At 43.1% G+C, this 8,413-nt stretch overlaps 1 non-coding gene across 1 annotated transcript; it reads left to right on the top strand.

Moving 5' to 3' along the window:
• The first annotated feature begins 1,931 nt into the window (after positions 1-1,931).
• On the top strand, positions 1,932-2,002 carry TRNAG-GCC. Its single transcript has one exon. It is a non-coding gene; the product is annotated as a tRNA-Gly (tRNA).
• Positions 2,003-8,413: the final 6,411 nt, after the last annotated feature.

The raw sequence follows: 8,413 nt of genomic DNA, 5'->3' as shown, positions 1-8,413 counted from the left end.
GGCCTGATGGAGCAGGATAGCATGAGATTTCATCACATCACTCAGAGCAGCACGCAACTTTAAACTTACGGATTTTTTATTTCTGGAATTTTCCATTTAATGTCTTTGGACCATGGTTGACCTTGGGTAACTGAAACCACAAAAAGTGAAACTGAGGATAAGGGGAGACTCTTGTAGACATGACAGCCTCAGAAGTGCACAGGAGAGGGGTCTCCAGGCCTCCAGATTGCCCAGAAGCCACTCCAGGGACCTGAAGCCAGAGATGTTCCCACCTTCTGTGCTCAGCCAAACCGCAGTGGAAGAGCCCCAAACAGTGGCGAGGGAATGACAGAAATTACCGGATGCCTCCCACTAGTTTCTCACAGGAGAAAGTAAGAGTTCCAGGCATCTATCCGAGATAGACATCCACACGTGATCCCACACTGGCACTATTCTGCATGGTGGCAGCTTCTGGCCTTCCAGGCAAACCACCGTGTGTGCGTTAGGGGTTAATTTGACTTGGGAACCTGACCGACGTATGCTACAATTTCAGTGGGAAATATGCATTCCAAATTCCTACAAGACTGCCTCAAAACAAAGTTCTGAAATGCAACCTGTTCATAAGTTGTGGATTGCCTGCATTTAATACTTTTTTTGGCAGTATCATACACTTACAAAATTGTGTGCTGCTTATGGAAGAGGACATTCTGGAAGCCATTTAAAATTCACAAAAGTTTGGATTCTTTCTCTAGCATATATTTCATTTATTTTCTGGCTGTATATTTGACACGTGGTCACGGTTACAGTTTATCGTCAAGCAGATATTCCAGCACCATCTTCCCAACTTTGGGTAAATTATTTTACCAAAGCACAATGTCCCACGTAACAAGATATTTCCAGTTCTTTCCATTGAACACAAAAGGAATCAGTTTAGAAGGGACTGTTCTCTTCACTTCACGGGAAACTGCAGATAGGCAACATTTGGTAGAAATCCCTCGGATTCTCTTGGATGTAGGCATAGGCTTTTGCTCCAACTATCTGGGATGGTTTTCTCTTGGTTAAGTCACTCTTTACACCATTCAGCTTTTCCAGCTTTTCAGGCATCTGATTTTTGTTATTACTGTGTTTCAACTTGGGGAGTTGTGACATGAGTAGTTGATTCCTTTATCAGCCTTAGTAGCCACAGGAGCAGAGCTGGTTTAGAGGTTTAGGGTGTCTGACAAATGCAGAAATCTCCAAGTTCACTGTGAAAGCCTGGCTCCTTCATAGCACCTGTCAGTTCTTTCCACGTTAACAACCCTTGGATTGTCAGTCTCTCTCTCTCTAACCTCTGTCTTAGAGGTGAGAATACACGCCTACTATCCACAGAAGTTCGTTCAACCGCAGAGTGAGTGGCCCCTACATTCTGAGGGAGTAGTCGTATACAGCACGGTTCTCTCCTTCATCACAGTGCTACCTCCTGCCCCACACCTCACTGCTAGTAATTATTTTCGTGGCAGCTAAATTCAGCAAGAGTATTCACTTATTCTTTTTACCAACAAACCTACTATGTGCCAAATACTGTGTTAAATGCTGCAGTTAGAAATAGAAATAAAACACAGTCGTGTGCAGTGGCTCACACTTGTAATCCCAGCACTTTGGGGGGCCGAGGTGGGTGGATCATTTGAGGTCAGGAGTTCAAGACCAGCTTGACCTACATAGTGAAACGACATCTCTACTAAAATACAAAAATTAGCCGGGCCTGGTGGCAGTCCCCTGTAATCCCAGCTACTCAAGAGGCTGAGGCAGGACAATCACTTGGACCCAGGAGGCAGAGGTTGCAGTGAGCCGAGATCACAACACTGTACTCCAGCCTGGGCGACAGAGCAAGATTCCCTTTCAAAAAAAAAGAAAAGAAAAAAAGGAAGAAAACACAGTCTTTATTCTCAAGAACGTAAGTGAGGGTGCTAGCAGCATTGGTGGTTCAGTGGTAGAATTCTCGCCTGCCACGCGGGAGGCCCGGGTTCGATTCCCGGCCAATGCATGTTTCATTTTCTGGCCGGGTGCGGTGGCTCAAGCCTGTAATCCCAGCACTTTGGGAGGCCGAGGCGGGTGGATCACGAGGTCAGGAGATCGAGACCATCCTGGCTAACACGGTGAAAACCCGTCTCTACTAAAATGAAACCCCGTCTCTACTAAAAAATACAAAAAAAAAAAAAAAAAAAAAAAAAAGCTAGCCGGGCGAGGTGGCGGGCGCCTGTAGTCGCAGCTACTCGGGAGGCTGAGGGAGGAGAATGGCGTGAACCCGGGAGGCGGAGCTTGCAGTGAGCTGAGATCCGGCCACCGCACTCCAGCCTGGGCGACAGAGCAAGACTCCGTCTCAAAAAAAAAAAAAAAAAAAAAAAAGAATGTGAGACAAGCACAGGTAGATTTTAACACAGTCTAATAAATGCTGACAGAGATAGAGTGAATGGTGTGGAAACAGTAGAAGCTATGCAGGAAGATGGGATGGGGAGACTCCCTGGAGGAGGTGAAATGAGCCTGGGCTGCGTCTTAAAGGGTGCGTGGAAAACAGGCCCGGGAAGGACATTGTAGACCAAGAGGTCACTGTCATCAAAGCAGAGTCAGTCAGGGCACGCACATAGAGGCAATGAAGCACTTCACTGGCTAATACACAAAACCACTCCTCAGTGTTCCGCCACCCTGCCCCGCCATCTTTTGACCTCACTGGAAGCCAATGGCCCTCATATTCTGAGTATTCCTGTGGGCAGGAACCATTGTTGTTGGGATGCCAATCACTTGTGCTTCTTGTAGCTCTGAAATGCCTCGGGGGCACAATAGTGATTCTGGATTGAAAGCATATGGGCATCATAGGAAAAAAGTATTAATAGGTTAAACATGTTCTCCAAGTCTGTGATCTCAGATATCTCAAAATAGATGTGGTTAGGCGTGGTCTTTATGTGGACCTTGCAGCAGAAATCTACCTTCCTAGGCGGTGGTTCTTCAGGAAGACTGTAGCCTGCAAGTCTCCAGTGTTAGTGAAGACAGATGTTCTCTTGTGACTCTTCCATGCACAAATTCTGCAGTTTCTAAAGAGTAGCAAAACTGGCCTCGGTGTGCTCCAAGATTTAGAGTAAGAATAGCAGAGAGCAAACAGCAAGCTGTACCTACTGCACACTCACACGAGCCATCTCTCACAAGCGAACATGCTGGGCACTTGACCCAATGAGATGCACAAACCCTGGTGTTAGGAAGGAGGTAGGAACTTTATCTGTGCTTGCGTTCATTCATGCAGTGAACCATTTAGGAAAGAATTGTTGGGCACCTACTATGTGTAAGCACTGCTGTAGTCACTGAGGCTAGAGCAGTGAACAAAGCAGTCTAAAAAATCCCCTGTTGTCTTGGAGCTTACTGTTTAGGGGAACTTTGTCCCAAGGGCAAAGGGAAGCATTGAAAGGTTTGATACAGGCAAGTGACATGACCAGATTCACATCTGCCTTGGCTCACTGCATTGAGAAGTCTGAAGGAAGGATTGTTTGTGAGGGTGGTGAAGGAAGAAATGAGAGCAGAGTCCCTTGAAACGCAAGTCTTTAACCTACCCAAAGCTTCAGCATGTTATACACGGTTTTCCCCAAGAACAAAAATTTCCTGAGATTGTGTGACTGTTGTTTAAAGATAACTAAACAAGTAATATGTAATTATCCTGAGCTTTGTGCTTTACACTGAATGAGACATCATATTTCTGAAGTTAATACTTCTGAAATAACACGTTTAAAGAATGCCTCCTGATAGACAGCTTTCTGCAAATCTGCCTGCAGTTACTCTCATCACTCCTGCATCAGTGCGGTTGATAAGAAATGACAAACTAGAACATGTTTGGTTAAATAGACCATCTGCCTATTCATAATATGGACATTAATTCTTATAAACAGTTACTTCAGCTGTGTGAAACGCCTGATTTCCTTTCATGATATACTCATCCCTGGGCAATTACTTCTATTTCATGTGATTTTAGAGTAGATCATACAAACTTGTTTTTCCCAGTGTAGACATTAAATAATTTAATGGGAAATTTATACGGAAAATGTATGTTAGATAATGTGTATGTGAGAATATTTGAACAATGTCACTCTGGTATGTGAATTAAGAAACTTTTCTTGATGAAGTAAAACATAGGGTTCAGAAGAGTGTGAATCTGTGAACAAGCATAAGCCTTGAAACATGAAACAGTATAATTTTAATAGCTGTAAATAAAGTGGTAGCAGTCCCCACTGAGATTCGCTGTGTATTCTGTATGCAATGTTAAGCTCAGAGATTCTTTTTATTTTACTTTAAGTGCAGGGATACATGTGTAGGACATGCAGGTTCGTTACATAGATAAATGTGTGCCATGGTGGTTTGCTGCACCTATCAACCCATCAGCTAGGTATTAAGCCTGGCATGCATTAACTATTTTTCCTGATACTGTCCTCCCTGCCCTCCCCCAGCAAGTCTCTATGTGTATTGTTCCTGACCTGAAAATCCTTGTGTCCATGTGTTCTCATTGTTCAGCTCTCACTTATAAGTGAGAGCATGCAGCATTTGGTTTGTTGTTGCTGTGTTAGTTTGCTGAGGGTAGTGGCATCCAGCTCCATCCATGTTCCTGCAAAGGATGTGATCTCGTTCCTTTTTATGGCTGCGTAGTATTCCATGGGGTATATGTACCACATTTTCTTTATCCAGTCTGTCATTGATGGGCATTCAGGTTGATTCCATGTCTTTGCTATTGTGAATAGTGCTGCAGTAAACATACATCTGCATGTATCTTTATAACAGAATGATTTATATTCCTTTAAGCCCAGAGATTCTTTTTTTTTTTTTTTTTTTTTTTTGTAACAGAGTCTTGCTCTGTCACCTAGGCTGGGGTACAATGGCTCTTTCTCAGCTCACTGTAACCTCTGCCTCCTGGGTTCAAGCAGTTCTCCCACCTCAGCCTCCCAAGTAGCTGGGACTACAGGCACCCGCCATCCTGCCTGGCTATGCCTGTAATCCCAGCACTTTGGGAGGCCAAGGCGGGCAGATCACTTGAGGTCAGGAGTTCAAGTCCAGAGATTCTTACAGCATCCTTTAGCCAAAACTCATTCAGAATTCTGGATCTTTTGGGTTCCTACTTAGAAAAGTAATATTGTGGCCGTATTGTCTGTTACACAACAAAGTGAAGTCTGAGGCCGTACCTGGCAATTAAACACGTTAACATTTCGTCCATAACACTCATGAATATTCAAACTTACGGAGATTAATAAGAGGATAATTCATTACAGGTTAAGTTTTGTCACCAAATATGTTTTCTTTACTCTGTTTTTATAGCTTTCTGCTTTCTGGATTTTAGGATACGTATGAGAGATTGTGGACCTGTAAAAGAATCCCAAAGGAATTTTGGAAAATTTTCAGGTCCAGCCTATGATATTTAGGCCAAGAAATGGCAAATATGTCTAGAAGTAATAGCTACCACAACCAAAATGTATAGGGTTCTTTTTTGTTTTCCATAGACTAAGACCACAGCTGGCTTGGGTGACAGGGTTACTTTTAAATAAGATGAGACAGTGAATAAATGAAGGAGTGAATGAATGTCGGGGTGAAGGAACAGTCTCAGGATCTCATAAATAATGCCCTTCCCTTCCTTGTGTCTTGACTGCTTTAGCCTCAGGGTGGGAGTCTGGGGTCATCCGAAGCCTGGATCCTCCTCCAGCCATACTGCAACTGTCTATCAAAATGACTTCCCAACAGTTTTCCAGCAACTGAGTCATACAGGAAGAACTTTAAGAAATAGAACAAATAAAGCTCATTCCTTCCCCAAGGCCTTCGTCATTTTTCTTCTCTCTGACCAGAACGTTTTCCCCCATGGCTGGTTCCTTATCATCTTTTGGATCTCAGGTCAAATGCACCGCCCAGGGGAACCTGCCCTATGCAGCCAGCCTCTCTGCCCTTTGCTGTGTCCTCATCACCCTCTGAAATTCCTGTGTTCACGCCCTTTGGATCAGAATCCTTCACTAGCAGGGGTGCTCTATTAGGGCAGAGCCTTTTTGTTCCCAGATGAATCTCTTAGGACCTGGGGCAGTGGCGGGCAGGCAGCACTCAGTAAGTATGTATTGGGTGAATAAATAAGTGAAGGAATGTTGCCCTGACTGTCGGTGCTCAGTAAAGAGCTGGCCTGTGCCTACTGACTGAATCATCTTTTCATTTGTAACTTTTAACTATTGTAATTCTAGATAATGGTGATGACCGTATTGTGAAAACTATGAAAAGTTTTATGAAAATACAAACACAATAACTTTTCTTCCTCTCTTTTTTAATTCACTTACCTACTGCAGTAATTCATTCATACTAACATCTGAGTCTATGTCAGAAACAAGCAAGAGAAAACAGAAGCAGAGATAAAGGACTGATATTATAAGTTTTGAACAGTTCTTTCTTCTAGATAAATGCTCTTAAAAAAAATAAAATCTCCCTGAGAATATTCTCAGACTTTAAAAATCTTTGTGTGTGTATGTGTGTGTTTGTGTGTGTATATATATATACACATATATGTGTGTGTGTGTGTGTATATTTTTATAGATATATATATATATATATTTTTGAGATGGCATCTCGCTCTGTCTCCCAGGCTGGAGTGCAGTGGCGCGATCTCGGCTCACTGTAACCTCCGCCTCCTGAGTTCAAGTGATTCTCCTGTCTTAGCCTCTCGAGTAGCTGGGATTACAGGCACCTGCCAACATGTCTGGCTAATTTTTTGTATTTTTAGTAGAGATGGGGTTTCACCATGTTGGCCAGGCTGGTCTCGAATTCTTGGCCTCAGATGATCCCCCCGTCGCAGCCTCCCAAAAGTGCTGGGATTACAGGCATGAGCCACCACACCAGGCCAAAAATCTTCATTATAGTCTCTTACAATATTGAAACTATTGCTTCTGCTCCTTTCATTGCTTAATTGATTGAATTCTTTCCATTATTAGTAAAATATATTTTGTTAGTTTCTAAAAGCTGGCAAGAAACTAATTGAAATACTATAATCTAACATTCAGCATGTTGCAAAAACTTTGACATTGTCATACAAATAAGTGGATTCTTCAAGAGTTCAGTTTATCTTGCAGAAAAAAAATGATTTAGTTTATAGAGTTTCCTTCTTGAAAGAGGTCTAGTTAGAAAAGATTTCAAACTGTATAGGGACGGAGACAGGGTAGGGAGAAAATACCATTACGGATACTTCAAATGAAATGAGAAGGAAGGAAAATAATGTCTAATGTTTGTTGCTTATAGTAATACTGTATCCCAAATAATTGTGAAAAAGCTTTAATGGAATAAAAATCATTACACCTATCTGATTATAAAGAAGAAACAAAAATTGATTAATAGTTTGCTATTTTCAAAGTGTAAAAATAGGGTAATTAATTCTCGATCATTTGACATTGGTTTTCTAAAACTTCTCAGAGAAATAGATTCAGGAAGAAATTTCACAAAACAGCATTAATTAAAATGGCTGGAAAAAAATACTGTAATAACAGTTGTAGAGTAGTGAAACTGGGGGAAAGTCAAGCAGCATTTTTTGCTTTGCTGATGACTGCAGTGGGGGAACTTCTATGGGGAAAAAAGGTGGATATTGGCCCTTGCCTTAAACTCGTGATTTATGAAGACCCTGGTTAGCCACAGCCACCCGGATATTTCAGAGCGAGAGTCACAGCATATTTAGTCTGTCACTGACTCTGAGTTTGGGAACCATAAATAGGCCTGCTTTTGTTGGGCTTGTCTTGTCATGGACGTCGACTGAGATCAACAGAATGTCAGAAGTGACCGAGCAAGTAGGAGAGAGACACGTTCCTACCAGAGACACAGAAGTGCGCTCACCACATTCTTTAAATGCTTTCTCCCGGCTATCATCATAACCTCTGTCTTATCGGGATTAATCTTTTTCTGGCTCCCTTTGATCCCAGTCCCCTGTTAGGCCCCTCAGATGCTGAATAAATTGTGAAACTGTGGTGTCAGGATTAGAGATAAAAGGGGATATGTAGACCATGTGTCATCAGCATGCTGATCTCAGAGTGAAAATGCCTGACTTTTCTTCAAGTTGTCTTGCATGCACTTTGAGCAGGTGGGTGATTACCATCAGAGCTAGGCCGTTCTCCCTGCGAGGCCCGGCTCCACAGCCCGTGAGATCAGGGAAAGGCAGGATCTAGCAGGGTGTTCCTCATGGTGCTGTTCCCCATGGACACAGCCTGGGGGGTCTTCCTCTCCACCCAGAGAGCCTGGAGCAGGGACGCAGTAAGGGCCTGGGATGGAATGCAGCTCTAGAGGCTGCTGGTTTGCCCGTTTGTCGTAAGATTACTGTATTTACAGGGCTTTGAGACCAGCCTGCTATGTCCCCTCAGATCTGGCCTCTGAGGCCCCTGGGCAGCATGGCATTTTCACTGCCTCTTTTTCCCAC

Source organism: Rhinopithecus roxellana, chromosome 2 (genome assembly GCF_007565055.1).
Source record: "Rhinopithecus roxellana isolate Shanxi Qingling chromosome 2, ASM756505v1, whole genome shotgun sequence".
Classification (NCBI taxonomy): Eukaryota; Metazoa; Chordata; class Mammalia; order Primates; family Cercopithecidae; genus Rhinopithecus; species Rhinopithecus roxellana.
Note: the sequence above shows the minus strand (reverse complement) of the source record. Positions and strands in the feature narration are given on the sequence as shown.